The sequence below is a fragment of the Lepidochelys olivacea genome, assembly GCF_965140295.1.
Source record: "Lepidochelys olivacea isolate rLepOli2 genome assembly, chromosome: 10".
Lineage (NCBI taxonomy): Eukaryota > Metazoa > Chordata > Testudines > Cheloniidae > Lepidochelys > Lepidochelys olivacea.
The window spans coordinates 18816255-18839852 of record NC_140420.1 but is presented as its reverse complement, the minus strand read 5'-3'; the positions used below and the strand labels follow the sequence as shown (position 1 = coordinate 18839852).

Sequence of the window (23598 nt, the reverse complement as noted above, 5' to 3'; positions counted from 1 at the left end):
TTAGTTGAAAACCCAATTTTCCATCAGAAGGCAATTTTGTCAGAAAAATTTTCACCAGCCATAGTCCCCTGTTCTGTTGCTTCCCTTGGCTATTCTTAAGACCGTCTCTCTCTGCCTTCTCTCTTTACCATAGCTTCTCGCTTTCATTCAGCTCCTGATACTTGGCATATCACTAATCAAACACACTCCTGCCTCTCCTTCAGGTTTCTACTGTACTCTCCCTCCTTCCATGAAACATTACTATATCAATCTCCTCAACAATGATTTTTGAACAAACTCTCCAAACTGAATTACCTGACCTGTTGTTCTGCGGTCTGGCTTGTCTGTATTGGACATCATAACAGGCAACATGTCTAAGTCTGTGTTTTGTAAGCACCTTGCATGTTAGAGTTAATTATTAATAACAATAATGTTTGTCTCTGTATTATGAACCTCAGAAGCTTTTCACTTCACAGAACTATCCAGACATCTAGGTGTTTATATGAAGCTTTTCTAAATTTCCTTGCCCTGCATGCTGTGCTGGAAATCATGCGATTTCCACGAGGATCTTGATTTCGATCCAGTTGGAAACACTGCAAGAATAGTTTCCCCCCAGTGTTCCAGTATTTCCAGTTCTTGTCTAGGCTGAAACTAGCACATGTGGAGGGGCATGAAAAGTTTTTATTAATATGAGCTGAGCAAACATTTTGAACTTTAAAGGTTTCCATTTGGCTAGAGCTTGGGGGGCGATGGTTCTAATTAGTTCTTAATTTCTCTGAAGCAGTGATAGCCTGTCTTGGTATCTGGTGGAAGATTAGGGTTCACCTTCATGGTCTAACAGTTGGGAATTTGATAAGCCTGGGTCTATCTCAGGCTGATGTTTCTGGTCTGACCTTTGTGGGTGCTGAGCACCTGATTTGTTCATTTTTGGGCAAGAGATGAGCTATATTATTTCAGTGGTTTCCGGCCCATTGTCTTTTCTGTGGGGGTGCTTCATGTGACTGCTGATGCCAGACAGCTTGTAGGATGGGTAGAGGGGAGAGGGAAGGAAGAGGAAGACTCTGTGCTCCAAGGGCTTTTCCTTGCCCATCATCCAAGAAACAGGGAGCAGAGTGGGTAGAGTAGCTAGACCAGCAGAGCGTGGAGAGGAAGCGAACCTTGAGAAAGGGAGAGGCTGAGATTTGGGGTTTTCAGAGTGGCAAAGATGGGGGAACATGGTAGCAGAAGGGAATGAGAACTGGGAGACAGGCTGGGGGTTGGTGGAGTGAAAAAAATAAGAATAATTTAAAAACCCTGGAAAAATACAGGGAAGCAAAGAGTCAAGAAGGGGCGGGGGGGGGGTGAGGAGAGACATAAAGGAAAAAGGGAGGTGAGATTGGACAGAGACCAAGTGAGATGCAGGAACCATGAAGGAAACAGGGGTTGCCTAGCTCATGGAAATCTTTCACCCAATTTCTTGGAAGCCTAATCATTCATGCGTATTTTAGCAGCACCAGCAGGCATCTGGGGAAATTGTTTAGATCAGTACCTGCCTACTGCTGCTACCTGCAAATAGAAACTATACTACATATACCAGGCAACATCTTGTCAGCACAGCATTGTATCAAGATCATTACCCATGGCTATCCAATAAAAAAGTCCCACTTGAAATTGTTCATAGCACAGCAAGTCTGCTACCTGGAAATCTGCTTCTGGTGAGCTGATTAAAGACAGCATTTTAGGAAAATGAATTTCATGCACTCAGAAGAATCAGGTTTTATATTTTATTAGGTCTGTTGAGTATGTGATGAACCAACAATCCTTTTCAGCAGATGTGGGTTCAAAGCTGTCAACACACTTTTCAGTAAATTGCAGATCACGAAGCATCTAACATGCATTCAAGGTCAATGACAAGTGACATGGCAAACAAAGGCAGTTTAAACATTGTGCCATTGTCTGACATAGTTCCAATTGATGTTTACGAATGACAGGTTATGGAACATTGCCTTTTGATTGAAGCCACTGAATGTAGTGTAATTTCTTTGAAAGTAACCCCTGTCAATTTTATCTAGGCAAAATACAGGCATTTATCCACTAAGGGACAATTTTTGCTCCTGGTGCATGGTGAGTTATAGGCAGGCAGAGCTCCTACGTTGCTGATGGGTGTTGTTCTGCATATTGAAAAGGAGTACTTGTGGCACCTTAGAGACTAACCAAACTACCTGAGCATAAACTTTTTTGAGCTACAACTCACTTCATTGGATTCATAAAAGTGGAAAATGCAGTGAGGAAGTTTTTATACACACAGACCATGAAAAAATAGGTGTTTATCACTTCAAAAGATCACTTTAGATAAGCTATTACCAGCAGGAGAGTGCGGTGTGGGGAGAGAGAACCTGGATTTGTGCTGGAAATGGCCCACCTTTATTATCATACACATTGTAAGGAGAGTGATCACTTTAGATAAGCTATTACCAGCAGGAGAGTCGGGTTGGGGAGAAAACCTTTTGAAGTGATAAACACCCATTTTTTCATGGTCTGTGTGTATAAAAACATCCTCATTGCATTTTCCGCTTTTATGCATCCAATGAAGTGAGCTGTAGCTCACGAAAGCTTATGCTCAAATAAATTGGTTAGTCTCTAAGGTGCCACAAGTACTCCTTTTCTTTTTGCGAATACGGACTAACACGGCTGCTACTCTGAAACCTATCGTTCTGCATATTGTGACTCTTTGCATACCAAAGGGAAAACAGTTGGTTCTAAATGACTTCTCTGGGAGCTTTTGCTGTTGCTTTTCTAGAAAATCATTTTCAACACATCTTCAGGCTCCTGGAGATACAAGAGAGAAAAGTAGAAATCATTAAGGTGAGGGAGGGGGCAGAAGGTTTTAATTAATGAACTTACTCAAATTATGGACCTGAAACTACATTGAACAGTCTATGCATCACTTTGCAAGATATGTAGTAAATCAAGTAAATAGGCAGAAAAACTAATGCATCTTCCCATTTTGCATTAATAATTTCACTGGAAAGAACTTTTCATGGTAGATAATAAATCCAGGGTGCTAATTCTACAAACTGTTTCATATTTAAAACCACATGCATATGTAAAAGATTCCTCTGGTGTAAACAATTGAAGGAGTTTTGGCACCCTGTAGCAATTAAAAGCAAAAGCTGATTTCTTTTTTTTTAGCATTCAAATCACAAGCAGCGTACTTGTAGCTGGGCGGGTCCCAGGATATTATAGAGACAAGGTGGATGAGGTGATATCTTTTGTTGGACCAACTTCTCATAGTGAGAGAGAGCCACATAGGGTGTTTTTATACCTCATCCAGTACACTAAATGCCCCAATAACAACTGTGTGAGTGAAACCAGACAATCACTACACTCTCAAATGAACTCTCACAGGAAAATGATAAAAGACAAAAACACCCTATCACCTGTGGGTGAACACTTTTCACAAAGTGATCACACTCTAAATATCATTTCTCATCCTCAAAGGAAACCTACATAACACCTTCAAAAGACAAGCCTAGGAGCTGAAATTCATAACTCTGCTAGACACTGAAAATCATGCACTGAACAAAGATTACGGATTCATGGTTTATTACAACAATCTGTAACCCGCTAACCCCATCTTTTTGTCCTAGAACTGCAGAGGTGTTAACAGGCCACTCTGCCATGAATGGTCCCTTAGAATATGTGCTAACTACTTGTGCTGAAAGAAAAGGAGGACTTGTGGCACCTTAGAGACTAACAAATTTATTTGAGCATAAGCTTTCGTGAGCTACAGCTCACTTCATCAGATGAATGCATCCGAAGAAGTGAGCTGTAGCTCACGAAAGCTCATGCTCAAATAAATTGGTTAGTCGCTAAGGTGCCACAAGTACTCCTTTTCCAGTGCTACCAGTGACCTTTCATCCTCTGTGCAGGGTCTCAGGGAAATGGCATGACTAAGCATCCGATGAAGTGAGCTGTAGCTCACGAAAGCTCATGCTCAAATAAATTGGTTAGTCTCTAAGGTGCCACAAGTACTCCTTTTCTTTTTGCGAATACAGACTAACACGGCTGTTACTCTGAAACCTGGTAGCACTGGATTTCTTGCGTTGGATGACTTTCTTAGTTACAAGGGCCATTTCTCCAAGAAGTTCCAGCCACTAGAAAACAGAATCTGGATATGGGAGACAATGGGGCAACTAAACACTTGACAATGGAAGGAGTAAGTCTCCTTTCTTTTCCTGTACTCCTTAAATGTTATATTGGATGGTAGTGGACAGTGAAGAGATTCAATGAAGAGATAAAGACCAGGAGAGACTGAGAATGCAGTAGTTAGAGGCTTCAACTCAGTAAAGATACACCTGGTATCATCTTTAGGCGTGACATGATCAACCAGATTACAATTAAGAGTTAAAATTGTATCAATAAATCTCTTCTGGGCTTCTCTGACAGAAAAATGCAGATTTTATACATAAAATGTTGTTCTTTAACTTAATCATAAGTTGAACTGATGATTAATCTAGCCACTACCTACATCCTAAGGAGAGTTAATGTTTTTCATTTTGGTTAATATCAGTCATGTTTAGGTCTGGGATAGCATATTTCAGAAACCTGCCCGTGGTCCATCAGAGATTAATTGAAACAGACTCCACAAAATGGTTTGATTTTTGACAAAAATTGGCAAATTCCACTGAAAAAAAATGTTTCTTCAGAATTTTCTGACCAGCTGTAACATAAACCACCATGGGGTTGCCCATTGCAGAGATATGATAAAACTGAAACCTTCTCACTAAGCCCCCTTGATGGCTGTGATTTGGGTAAATCTTAACCAACCTTGGGTTCTGGTTTTGCAAATGCAGACCAACAAGGTTTTGCAAAACCTAAACCTGGCCTTCATTGGCCACCTCTTAAAATGCTAATATTAAGGCAAAGCTGATAATGTAAATGCCTTGATGAAGGTGTAAATGAACTGACTTCTAGTGGTCTCACTTATTGTATATAATATAGGTGATTCATAAAGCAAAAATATGATATATGAAACATTGCACAAGAGAGAATATGGAATATTAATTTCGCTTTTTGAGTTTCCAACAGAACATTGCATCTTCTATACCATACCAGGCCACCCTTACTTCTGCGCTGCTGCTGGTGGCGGCTCTGCCCTCAGAGCTAGGCTCCTGGCCAGCACCCACTGCTCTCCAGCTTCCCTTCAGCTGGAGAGCTGTGAAGGCAATGCAGAAGTAAGGGTAGAAATACCACAATCCCCCCACAGTAGCCTTGTGACTCCCTTTTGGGTCAGGATCCCCAGTTTGAGAAACACTGACTTAAGGGCTTTACATGTTTATATTTTTAAATATGTTTTTGTGACAACACCATGAAATTTAAGTTTTAAATATCTGAAACCGTGAAATCCAAGATTTTAAAAATGCAATGACTGTGAATTTGGTAGGGCCCTAATGACTGGGAATTGCACAGAAAATAGGAATTTGCAAATCCTACTGAGACAGCCTTACGCCACAAGTAATCCCATTGGTTTTCATAAGACTGTAAGTAACTATTCAGGGGGCGTAAGGGTGTCACAATCTTCTCCTTAATGACCTGACACCCTTGCACAGAGTAATACTTTACTCTGCCAGTAGCTCTATTGAACTCCAGTAAATGAAGTTACATTCTGTAGGACTGAGGAGTAGTTGACATAATTCTTGTCAGTGTTACTTCAGTCAAATCACAATGTGAGTAAGGATATAAAAATTCTGACCCAAAATATAGATTGTTTGGATCAAACTATTCTGAGGAATACTATCCGAATCTAAACATAGAGAAACACAACCACCCTCCTATTCACACTAATAGAAAAGGAGTACTTGTGGCACCTTAGAGACTAACAAATTTATTTGAGCATAAGTTTTTGTGAGCTACAGCTCACTTCACGAAAGCTTATGCTTAACTACATTTGTTAGTCGCTAAGGTGCCACAAGTACTCCTTTTCTTTTTGCGAATACAGACTAACACGGCTGTTACTCTGAAACCTATTCACAGTAATGATATTTCACTGGGTTTTTGCCTAAAACACCTTAATACCATTCTCTAATTTTGAATTTTTTATTTCTCTGTTCATGTTTCTCTGTCTTCTGCTTTTCCCGGATTTGGGGAGGTAATTTGAGTTTGTGGATAAAAGCAGCAAAAATGAAAGTCACATAGTGGTCAGGTCTATCTAACTGTCTCATACTAGAATCATTTAATTCATTCGTTTCATATGAATGCAAGGTTATTAATATGCCCTGTGCGGTGGTTCATTTCATCAACTTTTTCCTGAGTTGCAGACATACTTCACAAGCAATAGCGTCTGTAAGGTTTTGTTTGGCTATGCCAATAAGTAATTTTTGCCCTTTTGTCTGTCTGTCTCTCTCTTTCTCTTTCTCCCATAGATCTATTTGCTAAAATAAATTGAAATGTGGAAAAGAATATAAGGCACAATTTATACTAGATATATTTGCAATTACTAACTCTGAATTAAACATATCCCTTCATGAATAATGAAGCAGAAATAGGCCAGAGGAAAAATGAGATAAGATCTTCAATCCATGTATTTTTAATTGCTTCATTATCTAAAATTTGGTATGAATAGCAGTGGATACAGTTTGCTGTTAATGCACAAAAAGAAATGAGAATTTTCAGCCAAATCACAAAAGGCTATCAAAAATTAATTTTGTGTGCTGTGATCATTGAAAATGTAAGTGATTTTGTGGCAGAGTGACATAAAAAATACCATTTATATGCTAATAATGAACAAGTCATATTTTTTCATTTTGATGCAAAATAAATTTTATTTTCATTTTAATGAACTGTAATGAATTATAAGCGGTTTCTTTTTATCTTTAGGTAAAAGCTGAAGAAAGATAATGGAAGGCTGACAAAAATACAGTCCCTGAATGAAAATAGGACGGAACAGAGAGTGACCCTTGTATGACCTGTTAAACTTAGTAGTTAACTTCATAGTTCCTGGTTGAACTGTGCCTTTCAGATCTCTAGGGTGTTCATCAGAACTAAGAGATGAGGTTTGTTCTGCAGTGTTAATGGGTTGTGGAAGATCACTGTCACTGGTGTTGGAGAATGAGGAGAAAATCAGGTAAACATGACCTAAGAACCTGTAACTTATTTCACAGTAAACCATCAATAGTCAGAATCAGGGTCACATGAAAATAAGCTGCCACACAAATTCCCACCTAGTATATTTAGGAAAATTATATATTTTCTTTTCAATTATTTTTGAAACTGAAGATAAAAGGTAATTTGACACAGTTTAAAAAAAACCTACTGTCACTTCTAGCACACTCTGCAATGCTCAGCAGAACAGGCTCTGGAAAGAAAAGAAGAAAAAAATCTGGATTCACGACATAGGACCAGATTTTTAAAGGTGTTTAGATGCACCAGGATGCAGATAGGTGCCTAGTTGGAATTTTCAAAAGCCTATAAATTCCACTGGGCACCTATCTGAATCTTTAGGTGCTTAAATACCTTTATAAATATGTCCCATAGCAGTTAAATTCAAGGGGTCACACATGGAGTGAACATTTTTCAAAATGGGTGAGGTAATATCTTTTTTCGGACCACCTTTTGTTGGGGAGAGAGACAAGCTTTTGAGTTTACACAGAGCTCTACTTCAGGGCTGGGAAATGTGCTCAGTGTGTCACAGCTAAATACAAGGTGGAACAGATTGTTTAGCATAAGTAGTTAACGCATGTTTCAAGGGACCTTTCAAGGTGAAGTGGCCCATTAACACCCTTCCAGTCAAAGATGGGGGAGGTATCTGAGAGGAGGGTTTTTAGTGAGTTATAGATTGTTGTAATAAGCCATAAATCCAGTGCCTCTGTTCCGTCCATGATTTTTAATGTCTAGTAAAGTTATGAATTTAAGCTCCCAGGCCCGTCTTTTGACGGTGTTGTACAGGTTTGCTTTGAGGATGTGGACTGATATATCAGATATAGAGTGATCATTTTTCACAAAGCAACTCTAAACTTCAACACAGGCCCCATGTGAGCGTTCCTGGACTCCCAGGCCAAGTTTTCAAAAGTGCCTGATGTTAACTGCCTCCATTTTTGGGTGCCCAATGAGTGACACCTTAAGAGTGGCCTGGTTTTTAGAAAGTGAGCACTCAATGTCAGAGAGACACTGATGTAGTATCAGAATGCATCTGATGAAGTGAGCTGTAGCTCACAAAAGCTTATGCTCAAATAAATTTGTTAGTCTCTAAGGTGTCACAAGTACTCCTTTTCTTTTTGCGGATACAGACTAACACGGCTGCTACTCTGAAAACTGATGTAGAGAGAAATGAACAAGTTCTGACCACATTACAAAAGTGAGAGAAAAGATATAGTGGAAAACTATATAAGACAGCTGTGTCGGGCACATTACAGAGCAGTTCTTGAGTAGGAACAGCTGTTTTCCCTGTACTCTTGTTTCTGAAGGTGGATGTGGTGGGTTTTTTCTGGGTATGTGGCCTGCAGCATGTTCGATTTTGCATGCTCCCTCACCTTGCCCTTTGATTAATGACAAAGCCAGCCTTGGTATTGAACAGCTGAAAGAGAAAAAAATGCAGGCCCTAAAGAGTAGCCAACTCAAGCTCTCCTGTTAGAAATTTGTGACTGACAACCAAAGTTTTTTTGCTGCCATAGATTTTCTCAGTTTTCCCTTTTGGTTTTGAAGTGTTTTGCTCTCCAGTAAGGTTGTGCACATTAAAGCGAGGCTGAAACAGACACTGATGTGCTTACCTAGGACACCTCTTGTTCTCTCTTTATTTTGGATCAGTTCCTTTTATATGTCCTTTGCTTACAATCTGTTGCAGACAATGTTACAATGACCGCTTGGTTAACCCTTGCTAAATTTTGATTATTTGTCCTGTATGTAAAATAAATTAAGGCTGGGTCTACACTGCACACCTTACAACGGCACAGCTGTACTGCTGCAGCTGCTGTCAGGTCTCCCATGTAGCCACTCTGCAAACAGCTTTTGATATAGGTCAAAGGGATACAGGGTTGGTCCTGCTGTGAGCAGGGGGCTCATCCAACCCCAATCTTCTATGAAAGATATTTCAGAAATATTGGCTACATTTCGATAATAAATTTTATTTAAAATATATAATCAAATACATTTCCTGGGTAAATCAAGGAACTACTTGGTACAATTATATTCTTTTCTCTCCTTAATTATCATAGCTGATTTAACCTGGTCCTGCAAGCACGTGTGTAAGTACTTTAAGTGTATGAGCAGTCCCCTTGAAATCAGAGGGATAGAGCAGGTCTGAACATTTTAGACAAAATTTCATGTAGTTGAAGTTGGAATGTTGTGTGGAAATGTTTTGACAACGTTTACGTTGGGGCATGGGAGCGGGACACCAGAGACACTTCATATGCTGGTGCTTAGTGCACTGGCTTAGGATGTAGGAGTAGGGTTGCCAATTTTGGTTGAATATATTGCTGGAGATTTCATCACATGACAATCTTTAATTCCTCGAGACTCCAGGCAGTCCTGGAGGGTTGGCAACCCTATATAGTCATCTAAGGCTGAAGTGCCTGGTTCAGAGTGATTAGATATAAAAAAACTGTAATTTGAATCAAGCAGAGCCAAGGATTTGAATCTGGGTCTTCCCCATCCCAAGGCACCGGGCAGTAAGATGTGTGTAAATGGAACTGTTGTTCTCCAGACAGTTCTAATTGGGGACCCAGGTTATGAGCAAATCCCAGAGCTAAGGCTCCCTTAAAAGATTCCTTGCTGAGACTATCCTGATGTCAGGCCTCTGTTCATTAAACCCAAGGCCTGTGTCAGGGTGAGTGTCTTTGACATTTGCAGCCATCCTTTGTATCACACAGGGAAAGAGGTCAAAACTTACATCTTCAATTTCACTTGGTATCCAATGCAGATTATAGATCATGGAGTACAGCTGTACTAATGTGTTCTCAGTGGGAAACATCACTTAACAAGTGACCTGCCATGTTCTGCATTCTCTGCAATTTCTAAATGATCTGAAGGTTTAACCTCCTGTAGAGCACCAGCCAGTAATCTAATTCCAAGGAGAGAATGGCACGGGTAGTCATGATGACAACCACAGCCAAAATATAGCAACCCTGCTTGACAGTTCAGGCTCAGTACAGTAAAGACAGCTGCCTAGTGCAATTTCTGGCCGTCCCTGGATCAACTTGCGGCTGAGCATCACAGTTACTTTTCTTGTTGTATTCATTTACACTGCACACAGGCTCACTTCTGTCTGTTTTAGCAGCTGCTCTGCCTTTGTTAATCCTCTTTGAACAGTGTCCTTATTTAAAAAAAAATAAATGACAGGGTGCGAGCTGTAGAGCAGCAACTCACACCTTGGGTGTGGTGAGACATAAAGCCACAGGCCAAGTGCTATCAAATGCAGGCAGTGCAAATTATTACACTATCACGCTCACATCCTGAAGTGTCTTATTGGGGTAAGTATAACAAAAATAACCACGGGTATGTATTTAAAAACTAGAGAAAAGTTAAAGAAATGAGTTAATAAACCAATGTGTCCATACTTCAAAAACTAGACCTTTATGCTGTATGCCCTCCCCTACAACCCCCAATAACAGGGCGGAGAAGACTAGGGTGGAAGAACCTAGAATACTGTTGGATCATATTAAAGAAGTTCTGTATTAAAATCACAAATGAGTTTGATTCCCCAGAGTTTAAATTCCAGGGTATTACTAATGAAGAGGTCTCTTGGTTTTTGGTACTGTTTCTCTCCCTCTATGTGTGAAACTTGCAAGCTGCTAATTGTGTTAGTACATTCTAAGACAGAGTCTGTTCTCAAAGCAATTCACAGAGAGAGAGACTCAAAGCAATACTCTGTAACAACAGAAACAGAACCCAGAGACTCCCCGCCCTTTTGTTGTATTAACAATTATGATTAAAATAGAGATAGAGGATGTATGTGGATGGATGCTTGGTGTGGATAATAACTGAATGATCAGGGAGGTGCCAGCCTAAGAATCCAGTGTCCATTGGCTGAAGAAGGCGTCAAGTGGAAATAACCAGAGGACCCCCGGAGGGCAGACTGGAATCCACCCAACAGCCTCAAGAATGGGAGAACCAAAGAACAAGATAACATCTTGGAGCCGTCAGGAATGTGCTATCTGCTGATTGATTCAGCAACAGCATGATGAAGCAATTCCCATAGACTGGCATAGGAAGAAATTCCTATAAAAATAGACTCTAAAAAGTGAGAACTTTGGGGTCTGATTCTGCACACCAACTTCCAGGAGCATCAGATGAGCATCTGACAAGGCCCTGCTCCCTCCTCATGTCCAGGCCACCTGGCCAGTGGCTTGGCATGAGCAACTCTAAGGCTGTTAACTATGATAACAACCTTGCAGAACCTGTGAGCGTGTGTTTGTATGAATGAATGTGTGAATAAATATGAGATTGAATGGCATGTTATAGCTATAACTAACTGCTTACTATGATTCTTTCTGTATTCACAATAAATGTGGTATTTTGCCTTTTTCCCTTTAATAAGATCCTGCTGGTTTTTATTTTATTGGTACAACAATACAACCTGCATCCCAATGCTATTTCCTCAGAAAATACGTACCATGGACTCTGATCAGTTAGGTCACTCAGCAGAATTATGTGAGTTCTCTTTTCCTTCTTCCTTTCCTCTTCTCAATGCTGTTCCTCTTTTTTTAGGCTCCAGTCCTGCAAAGTCTGCATTAAGTCTGCAGGCATGACATTGAGGACAGCAGTCAGTGTTGTGCTACGTGCCTGTATTTGTGAAGGCAAGGGTGAGTGTATTTGGCTTTCTGTGATATTTTATGGTTTGTGGAGATACTCTGTGGGCTGTGTTTATACAAAAAGTCAGACTAGATGATCAAATAGGTGACTTCCAGGCTTAAAATCTATGAGGGAGCAACTTGGAAAAAAAATGATAGATTCTGTTGAAAAAAGGTCAAATGCGACTCTGTTTCCTGCTCTACCATTGGCCTTATATTTGCCTCATTTTGTCCCATCTCTAGAGTTGATCTTAAAATGAGAGGAAAAAAAAAATATATAGTAACTTTTTCTCCCATTCTAGACACAAATTTCAAAATTTCTGACTCTTTATAGAGTGGGCTAGAAAAAGGGGGGACGCGGTGAATCAGATTCTTTTGTTTGTCAAACTTCAAATATCTCAATTTTTTTCTGACTAGCGCTAACTACCTGGTGGTGATACTGGTGCCTCATGTATAAAAAAAATTATGCTGGAGAAGGAATTGTTAAAATGTGGGTTACATGTTTTGATGTTGAAGACAGTATAGAGAAATGAGAAACCTTAGACAGTTGCATTTCTATCTCAGAGAAAAGACATCGGTTAGGAAGACAAAACTGAACTTCTGAAAAGTACAGACTAGGTCATTATTAGAAAGAAGGAATAAAGGGCTGATAAGGCACAAATCCACTGGATGAAAGTGTGAAGCAGAAGATGATGAGGTAAGGAAAGAACTATACGGTATTTTAAATGTAGTTGGCTTATAAATTTGGTGATTTCAATCTCACTAATATTAATATGAGAAACCCTATATACCTGAGATATGATAGTCATTGACCACAACCATAATTTAAGCATCTATCTGATAAACGAGTGCAGCAAGAACACTAAAAATCACAAGTTAAAGTTGACGTGTAAAATAAGGAAACTGAGTCATGTGACCATTAGAGCTGTGTTGACCTGTCATGGAAATAGTATCTGATTGATTTTTGCTTTTCCTTGTGACCACATATTATTTGTGAACAGACTGTTTTTTATGAATTTTTTTATGAATTTTATTTCTTGTTTGAAATGAAATGGATAAACCCTTTGTGTAGACCCATTTCAGCCTATGGGTTGTAGGTGGACTACTGACAAATAGATTCAGAGCGTTGGTTCTCCTTTAGCCAGCTGTCTCTGCTCATTTTTAGGACCTAAAGGATGTAGAATTCCCTTCCCACAGAAGTTCTGGTGCTCCTGGATTGAATGTTTTTCAGAAGGCCATGGTCCAGTTCAATCACAAGGTATTGGGCTTGAGGCAGGAGTCTCTGGGTGTAACTTTGTCCTATGTTATTCCAACCACTCCTTTCCCCCTCCTCTGAAGGACATTTGTGAGGTTTAACTACTGTCCTTCCCCCGTGCCTGAAGTTTCAGTATTATGTCTCCTTGGTATTGCATGATGTCATAAGATTTTTTTAGGTTTCAGAGTAACAGCCGTGTTAGTCTGTATTCGCAAAAAGAAAAGGAGTACTTGTGGCACCTTAGAGACTAACCAATTTATTTGAGCATAAGCTTTCGTGAGCTACAGCTCACTTCATCGGATGCATACTGTGGAAACTGCAGAAGACATTATATACACAGAGACCATGAAACAATACCTCCTCCCACCCCACTCTCCTGCTGGTAATAGCTTATCTAAAGTGATCACTCTCCTTACAATGTGTATGATAATCAAGTTGGGCCTTTTCCAGCACAAATCCAGGTTTTCTCACCCTCTGCCCCCCCCCCCCCCACAAACTCACTCTCTTGCTGGTAATAGCCCATCCAAGGTGACCACTCTCTTTACAATGTGTATGATAATCAAGGTGGGCCATTTCCAGCACAAATCCAGGTTTTCTCACCCCACCCCCCACCCCCAAAACACACACACACAAACTCACTCTCCTGCTGGTAATAGCCTCAACGAGAGTTGAGGAAGCATTGTTCTAAATCAGCCATAAAAATGTTGGCGTATTGTGGGGCCATGCGGGTACCCATAGCAGTGCCGCTGATATGAAGGTATACATTGTCCCCAAATGTAAAATAGTTATGGGTAAGGACAAAGTCACAAAGTTCAGCCACCAGGTTAGCCGTGACATTATTGGGGATAGTGTTCTTGACGGCTTGTAGTCCAACTCTTGTCCCCTAACGCCCCTACTCTACTTGCGCTATATTGATGACATCTTCATCATCTGGACCCATGGAAAAGAAGCCCTTGAGGAATTCCACCATGATTTCAACAATTTCCATCCCACCATCAACCTCAGCCTGGTTCAGTCCACACAAGAGATCCACTTCCTGGACACTACAGTGCTAATAAGCAATGGTCACATAAACACCACCCTATACCGGAAACCTACTGACCGCTATTCCTACCTACATGCCTCCAGCTTTCACCCTGACCACACCACACGATCCATCGTCTACAGCCAAGCTCTGCGATACAACCACATTTGCTCCAACCCCTCAGACAGAGACAAACACCTACAAGATCTCTATCAAGCATTCTTACAACTACAATACCCACCCGCGGCAGTGAAGAAACAGATTGATAGAGCCAGAAGAGTTCCCAGAAGTCACCTACTACAGGACAGGCCTAACAAAGAAAATAACAGAATGCCACTAGCCGTCACCTTCAGCCCCCAACTAAAATCCCTCCAACGCATTATTAAGGATCTACAACCTATCCTGAAGGATGACCCAACACTCTCACAAATCTTGGGAGACATGCCAGTCCTTGCCTACAGACAGCCCCCCAACCTGAAGCAAATACTCACCAACAACCACATACCACACAACAGAACCACTAACCCAGGAACCTATCCTTGCAACAAAGCCCGTTGCCAACTGTGCCCACCTATCTATTCAGGGGACACCATCACAGGGCCTAATAACATCAGCCACACTATCAGAGGCTCGTTCACCTGCACATCCACCAATGTGATATATGCCATCATGTGCCAGCAATGCCCCTCTGCCATGTACATTGGTCAAACTGGACAGTCTCTATGCAAAAGAATAAATGGACACAAATCAGATGTCAAGAATTATAACATTCATAAACCAGTCGGAGAACACTTCAATCTCTCTGGTCACGCGATTACAGACATGAAGGTCGCTATCTTACAACAAAAAAACTTTAAATCCAGACTCCAGCGAGAAACTGCTGAATTGGAATTCATTTGCAAATTGGATACTATTAAGTTAGGCTTAAATAGAGACTGGGAGTGGCTAAGTCATTATGCAAGGTAGCCTATTTCCCCTTGTTTTTTCCTACCCCCCCCCCCCCGATGTTCTGGTTAAACTTGGATTTATGCTGGAAATGGCCCACCTTGATTATCATACACATTGTAAGGAGAGTGGTCAGTTTGGATGAGCTATTGCCAGCAGGAGAGTGAGTTTGTGTGTGTGGGGGGGGGGGGTGAGAAAACCTGGATTTGTGCTGGAAATGGCCCACCTTGATTATCATGCACATTGTAGGGAGAGTGGTCACTTTGGATAAGCTATTACCAGCAGGAGAGTGAGTTTGTGTGTGGGGTTTTTGGAGGGGTAGGGGGAGGTGAGAAAACCTGGATTTGTGCTGGAAATGGCCCACCTTGATTTTCATACCCATTGTAAAGAGAGTGGTCACTTTAGATAAGCTATTACCAGCAGGAGAGTGGGGTGGGAGGAGGTATTGTTTCATGGTCTCTGTGTATATAATGTCTTCTGCAGTTTCCACAGTATGCATCCGATGAAGTGAGCTGTAGCTCACGAAAGCTTATGCTCAAATAAATTGGTTAGTCTCTAAGGTGCCACAAGTACTCAAGATCTTTTTAGGAGTTTTGGGGAGATTTGGCCTAATAGTTTCTGTAGCGAAATACTTAAGAGATGTTTTATAGTAGGTTATTCTCCTGTGTGTGGGGGGGTTGGGTTTTTTTTTTTATTTTTTGGTTAAATTATATAGGCTGATCATTTAAAGTGGAGAGTTAGTTGAATCTAGATTGATTCCACCTCCTGTTAGCCCAGGCAGCTGTTATTTTCATGGCTGTAGTCCTTATTTGCAGTCCAGCTGATCCCCAAACCAGAGGATCTGATGAAGAAAGTGTCTCGAATGTTAGCTTATTGGGTTATATAATGTCATGTTGTTGACATTTCCTGTAGCTTTCTATTCCCTACCCTGCCTGTTTCTGTACTATTGAGCTTTTAAAATTATTTACATTTTGCTTTGTCTTAGTGTCTGGTCTGACTTTCCTAGGGCTAAAGGATAAGATTTCCAATTGCTTCAGGGAGAAATAGTTGATTACCTCATTTTGCAAATACTAGGAGGAAATGTTGTTTGTTTTTTGTCCCCCTAACCCTCCCACCCTGCCCCGGTCACTGGGATATAGAGGTATCTTTATAATGGCTGACAAGATCTTTAATGTGCCTCTTTAATGGAGATGTCAACTTTATTGACTTATACTGTCTAATAATTACATTTGTTTTTATGACAACTTTATATAAAAACTAACAAAAAAGAAAAGAAGAAAGGAGTTGGAACAAACAAACTAGGCCAATGAAGTATAGAGAGAAACATGGACTGTGTTTTCCCCTCTTCTGAAAATGTGAATCCAAGGCTATGTAAGCAAAAAAGGAAAAATAACAGATGTCTGCAAGAAATAAAAAAAACAACAAAACCAGTGAAGACAATATAGGGATATGAATAAACACAGTTTGACTGCACCAATTAGAAACATTTGTTTGATGCAACAATGAGGCTTTGAAAATTTTAAAGATTTTTGTTTTAGTTACTGTCTTAACATAGTTACTGAAAATTGCTCCGATTTTAGCGTTTTGTCTTAATCAAGTAAAATTACACCATCATTTTGTTTGTCCATTAACATGTTCAATAGCAAATCTAGCTAGCTAGAGGCCCTCAATCCTTAATCAGACTTGAACAAGGTAGAGTTATAATGCCTTTTCAATGAGACATGATAAACAAGAGAGGGAGAAGGTGTGCTGCCTGTTCTCTCAATCTGGTGAAATAAGCAGTTCATATTTTCCAACCACATTGGATAAATTTCAATCTTTTATTATCATTCCGCATCGTAAATATGTTGTTGTGTTTGCCATATTTAATATTATTCTCGTTATCTTCATGTGAACTTACATGTGTTGCAGTGACGTTGCAGATACCATCTATGAAGGAAGACGCAGGTACCTTATGATAGGGAAGGGAGAGAAAATAGTCAGTATCTGCCAAATCACTGCAATTCTATTGATGATATATTAGTATTTACAAGTAGTAAATAGGGCCAGCTCTTGTTGAACCATATGGTCTCCCAGGGGGCACCAAACAGGAATGGGCAGGAACAGATACAAACCAATTGATCTTTGACACCCAAAGCCTGGTTTCACAATTGTGGAGGGTCCAACGTTAGCTGTGGAGCAAGCAGATATAAGCCAGGTGACCTCCATCTAGCCCTTCGTTGCGTTCAGGGCCAACCATGGCAGTCTAAAGAACAAGCTGCATTGCTGAGCCTCCAGCAAGAGACCACGCAGGAGTTCTCTGCTCTGGCATGCTTCCCATCTGACCAGGATCTAAGGGAGATAGTCACCATTGCTATAGTTCAGCTAGTTCATTGTGTTTCACCTTGAAACTAATTGACTCAGAGGACAGTAGGCATTTTGTCCCGATTGTCTTGGAAGGACTGCCTTTTGCTGTGACAGCCAAGATGGGTGAGGGCATCTAGCAAATGTAAGAGTTTGTCATGGCTCTAACTTGCTCCAATCTAATGTCACCAGGAAGGCAAAGTGCGACCCAGACAACTCCTCTAGCTTTGCCATGAGTTTCTAGGCAGCTCGACCATGCCACAACCAGTTGTAGCTCATGCAGACTCTCCACGGCTCTAAGGAGTCAGCATGTGGTTCACAAGTTCCACCTCTCACATAGTCTGGCAGCTGTGAACCTTATGGCAGAGGAGCTCATGGAATGAGGATGGCACATTCAAGGCAATGTTATCTGGCAGCAATTTCCAACCCAGGACATGGAAGTGAAGAATAGTCTGTGTAAAGACTTGTCCTGTCAGGATGCCTGAAGGAACAGTAATCCACACCGTGTAGCGTCAAGCACAGGAGTTTATTACGCACAGCGCTGGCAGAGTGTCACTTTGCTTATTAGTCTCAGAGACGCTGCAGAACAATTGATTACAGTAGATTATAGGTGCTCATTGGGTGGAGAGAAGCAATGGGGATGGGTTTTCCCAAGCCCCTGGATAGGTTCTAGCAGCAAGACAAGATAAGCACTATAAGCCAATGGTATAAAAGATTACATAATGGCTCCACCCATGGCTCAGATTAACATATTGCTGACACACAGATAATTACCCCCAAACTATGTTTATTGAAGTGTATAGGTTAAATCCTAATTTTGGGGTCCAGGGAATGAGGTAGCAGCTCTCCTGGTTGACCAACAGGTACATTCCTGGAGATTTAAATAAAAAAAAGCAGTAATTAGTACTTAACAATAACAATTGTTTATAAGTTTACCCTTGCATTTCTGTGGGCTAGGACTGGCATACATCTGAGGGGAGGGTGTCTTAACTCATGTCACTTATATTAGGCCTCTCCCTGAACTCTGTCTGAGATCTGAGGGGTATTGTACCACTATCTCCTCCCTGCATTAGAGAGTAACCATGAGGCCTTTCTCAGCGCTTCATGTGTCTATAACTCATGATAAGGACGCCCAATTACATTCGGAGTTATGCTGACTCTGCTCACTGACTTGAAACACACAAGGTTATCTGTTTACCCCAGCTTTCTCTTAGCCATGTATTGTTCTCTGTTAACTAGTCCTCATCCAGGCCTATATGAAAAGTTCTTAGCAGAAACTGTAGTTAAGATCTTACATCCACAGCAAATGGATTTTGGCCCTTCAATGCCCAACCCCTATGTCCTCCCCCTCATTGCTCTCCAGTAAAAGGGGTTTAAAAAACATATTTAGCATGCTTGCTGAACTCCCTGTCCAGGGGTTCTGTGTATGGCTGTTGTGAAGTCCAGCCATGGAGTTCAGAGGAAAGAATTCAGAGAAAAATTCACTGAGGGTACCTGTCTCATTAGCTCCCACATTTGCTACACTTTGACTGTCGTGTGGTCAAAACTATCGTTAATATTCCTTGATTTCCTCCACTGGCACTAGCATGGCGTGTTGTCTGGACCCCATGCCAGCGTTCATTGCTACTTGGTACAAGAAAAGGTGATACATCCCCACCTGTCCCCATATTAGTGGAGAAGTAAAGGGTGGCACTATAGCTAGTAACATAATAAACACCCTTTTTAAAGCCCCAGTCATGCAAACGCACAAAACAAACTGTATGTGTTGTCACTTCTTGACTGCACTCAGTGCTTCCCTAATGTGCAGCCAGCCCTCTTATGCCTGCACCTCGATCTTTGAAAATATGCCAGATTCTGTGCATCCACCCTAAAATAAGAACCTACAAGCTCTGCTGCATGTAATGTTCTTTGAAAGTTGGGTCTTATATCACTACAGTGTTTTTCCTTTTTTCTAGCATGAAGACTGCTAGGCTGGGTACTTTAATGGACCTGTGCACTTAATTTTTTTTTCTTTTACCAGGTGAATATTTTTATTGAATTTTAGTGCTCATGTAAGGTGCTTGGTTGATAGATCTGCTTAGGGAGTCCCTTTATTTAGCCACACAACAGGGACAGCATGGGCAGCAGTGGTGAATGTTCCCACCTAGTGCCTTCCTAGTAGGCCTCAAGCCTTAACTGGTTTCTAAGGGAAATAGCTCTGTTTACATGCTCTTTCAATCTTTGGCCTTCCTACAGGGGCTGCCAACAAAGGTGCCAATTAGTGCCTGTTTGACTGATAGTGTTGGTGACATGGACACCTCTATGCACTAGGTACTGGACTGAGATCACTAATTCATTTGAAGGAGGTTTCCTAGCAGCCGTCAACACGTAACCAGCAACGTGTGCTGGGTTTGAACCAGTGTCATGGAGGTGGGACCAGTGAAAATCCTCTGAGCCTTCTGTAAAAAGAAAAGGAGTACTTGTGGCACCTTTGAGACTAACAAATTTATTTGAGCATAAGCTTTCGTGAGCTACAGCTCACTTCATCAAACCTGTCATTACCTGAGCCTTCTGTGAATGTAATGTTTAGATGAGGAGGTGTGGATGGTTTGCTTTGTATAACTCTAATGGTTTTGAGAGTTACAGTGGGTGCAGTGACCAGATTAATTGGAAAGTTTGTTCATGTATTTTTCTCCAATGAGAAGAATTTGGAGTGCAAGGACACAGAAGGCTTAATAAGAAATAAATGAAAAATACACCCCCCTTTGATCAGCTAAGCAAGAAGGTAAAACTAGAGATGTGCTGATGTGCAAGCACTGAACTCATCTGACATCATTCACGCCTGCTCTCTTTTGGACGGCACTATCCCTAGATTTATTATTCACCAGGTACCAACTAAGAATGTCTAGGTAGTTTGACAACAGCCTATTAGAGCACTATAAAAGAGAATGGAAATTGAAGTTGAAGAGGATGCAGTAAAGTAATTGGATTATTAACTGCTTCAGTTCTGAATGACATACCAGGTGCATCCAGAAAATGTTCTTTTCAATTTTTGGACACACTGTACTGGACATTCCACTGAACCCTCCACTCAAAAGATAGCTGCTAAATTGCAGGCAGCAGAGACAGGGTTGTGGTTATCTATAAAACTAACATCCTTCCTGACCATTTGTTGTTAAAGATTCCATAATGCCATTCACATAGGAGGCGTGATATTCCAAGTGTCCTGGCCAAATTCCACTATGGGTACTGCCTCACATCCGTTTTCCCTAGGAGAGGGTGATGTCACTGAGTGAAAAGCGGGAGTATGAATAAATGAGGACAACAGAGAATAAACAGCCAGAAACAGGACATGGTTTAACCAGGCCAGAAATGCTACCAGGTTGACGCTGCTAATTACCAAGGAGGTCTGTAACAGTGCAAACAAATGAAGGCACCAACATTTAAACATTAGAATGTCCCTTGCTCCAATTCACAGACAGGTGGGAAGAAGGGAACAAAAGGACACCCAGCCCCATTGTTCCTACGGCTGGGGAAGCTCAGGACTGCGCCCTCCATGCACTAAAGAGGGTGCATGTTTCCCCCACATTTCCCACCCAATGGAGAGGGAAGCACACTGCACTGTCCGAATGGGCTATTGCTAGCTCCCCTGATCTCTGGGAGGGAATATGTCTGATTATCTGTCAGCACCGGAGCTCCCTCAGAGAGTATGTGATTCTACCCTGCCCAGTGCTCATCTAGCCTTAAAGTATTACTGCAATCTGCTCCAATAACCAGCTAGGTTCATCAGTGCAAAAAGCTATAGGTCAGGTATGTGTAACCAGCCTGGGGTTGTGCCTTACCCTGAGAGAAGCATTGAGCACTGCCAATGCTCAACAAGGGAGCACAGTCCCACATGATGGTGCAATGTTCACTGAAACGTCTGCTTTTGCAGCCTGTTGCTCTCCCCTTTCTCCAGGTAAAGCACCACCAAGTGAGCAAGGGGAAGGGAGAGAGAGGACACAGCAGAAGCATTTTGGGTGAGAACCGTGAGATGCAGCACTTGGGGAGAGCCGTCTGCAGTTCCTTGCCTGATGCTGGTGGCTTTCCAGCCAGTGGGGGAAGATACTGTGAATAGAGCTGGCTCGAAAATGGAATTTCCCTCCGGTTGAAAAATTTTTTGTTGGTGGGAAATATCCATCCCGAAGCAGCAGGAAACATTCTTTAAAATCCTTTTTGGTAGAACCAAAGTGGAATGAAGCTAGAATATTTCTGCTTGCTCCTGACTCCCTGGGCAGCTGCCTCGGGGGCTGCCCAACTCCCAGGTTGCTGGCTGGCTGGAGAGTCAGGCAGCCCCGGGAGGCACCTGCCCAGGGAGCTGGGTGAGCCTGCCTGTCTGCTTTCCATCCATTCACTTCTGTGGAATTTGTTGATTCTCTCAAAAGAGCGTTTTCTGACAGACAAGTGTTCCCTCTGCACATTTTGACCGGCAGTAATTGTGAGCTATTTCAGAATGCAAACTGTCAGCTGTGCCTTAGTCTGATCCACTCCACCAGCCCATGAACGCATTTTCCTGGCCCGGTGAGACAGGATTCAGACCTCGGACACCGAGCACAGGTTTAACTCCTGCTAGCAGCTGAAGTGGATTGAGTGCTGACTAGCACATTCCTGCTCCCAAGACTCTCAGCTGATTCTCTCTCTGCAGTGGGTTCGCATTGGTGGTGCTCCTGTCACTGTTGTCTGTTTAGTTAACTCATTCGGTTCATAGGACCCTCAGGGAAAGGACAGTCTGGGGGCTAGGAGTCTCCTTTGAACAGCACTCAAATGCCCCAGAATTTCAGCCATGCTGGGCTATGAAAAGAGCTCGATTTGCTACTGCCATTCTGTTCAGTTTTTAGCAGTTGTTTAGGACTGAGACTTATTCACTGACTGGACCTTCCAGCCATATCTGTCTTTCAGCACTGGGCCTCAAGCAAAGCACAACTGTTGTGCATAAACATTAAAGCGAGACCATCGTGGCACAGGAAGCTGTGGGAAAGGCCAGCCAAGGATATGGTAGGTGTTGCAGGATAAACAGATTGGCTTTCTATGTGCTTTATAAAGCATTACTGTGTCGCCTTTTCCCCAAACTAACTCCCGCCCCTTGCTGTTATATTCCCACTGGTTCACTGACTCCTTAGAGCACTGTGTGAGCACTAGGTCCCATGCTGTACCTGGAAATAAAACCTTCTCTGTTGATTCTAATTGTTACACCAGGTACACTCAAAGTAGGGTAAAACTGAAATAGTGGCTCACAAAACCAAATTCAGCCCTGACATGAGGTGTCACACTCCTACTGATTTTAATGAGAATTTGGCCCCAAAGAAAGCACCCATGAATTAATAGAATTGTTTGCTGAGACGTTAGTGTTCATGGTCAACTCAATGTTTAAAAAGTTACTGAAGCACTTGAAAAGATAAGTTATGGCAATGACATTGGATTATTAAAGAGCAGAAAAATTGAACTGCATTTTGGCAAGAGGAAAACAGAATCTGTTGAAAGCAGCTGAATTGACGTGTGTGTATAATGGCAAATGGGATAATGTCACGTGCAGTTACTCTTTTTTAGCCAAGTCTAAATAAAACAAGGGCACACATGGAAATAAAGAAAAGCAGATGCTGAGATGTCACTTGAAGGATGTCACATTTATGGAGTGGCCTAACAAGCAAGTTTCAAAAGCAAAAAGACTATGATGGTTTGTAAAAAAAATAAAATAAAAAAAAAAAAGGATGCTATGTTGAAAGAATAAAATACCTAGGGAGTTGGAAAACACCATAAATTTTAGACACACCATTTTACAGTTAGAATGTTTTTGTTATTATTTTAAGAAGAAGAAGCCTTCTGGGGTCTCATAATATTTTGGACTAGCGTCAGAAGAAATGTGAACATATCAGACATTAAGATCTTTGTGGAAGCCTGCTTGGTGTATGCAATAATGTATTTGTGTTAGCAAAGACATTTTCAAAGCATTGCCAAGCCCCAGTCTGTTTATGGATTTAATACCTAGTTGTGTAAGACCCTGGTTACAAAGCAACACATCAGGGAAGTTGTAAATGGCTCCTGAATGAAACTCCATGCTTTGGTGTACTGCAGGTCCCCTTGGGCCACAAATGTTTTATCATAACAACATCAGGCCAGAACCTCGGCTGGTGTAAATCCGATCAATGGTGTGATGCCAGTTCACACGGACTGGGCATCTGGAGTAAATGTTTCATAAGTGCCTAAACAGCTTAAAAGCTCATATTCAAAAATGGCAGAGATATTTCTGAGCCATAGGACCATTGAAAGCC

The 23598-nt window shown here is 41.5% G+C and overlaps 1 long non-coding RNA gene across 2 annotated transcripts in view; it reads right to left on the bottom strand.

The window, feature by feature from the left end:
- Nucleotides 1-2594: 2594 nt before the first annotated feature.
- LOC311526909 overlaps nt 2595-23598 on the bottom strand; it is a 61755-nt gene continuing 40751 nt past the window's right edge. Inside the window, exons 2-4 of one of the 2 annotated variants that reach the window (XR_014713184.1) lie at nt 18086-18182; nt 16869-16919; nt 2595-2787 (exon numbers count right to left, since the gene is read on the bottom strand). This is a non-coding gene — a long non-coding RNA (uncharacterized lncRNA). Of the gene's footprint in view, nt 2788-11620; nt 11691-16868; nt 16920-18085; nt 18183-23598 lie in introns of those variants that run through there. The other variant, XR_014713185.1, reaches the window with a different exon arrangement.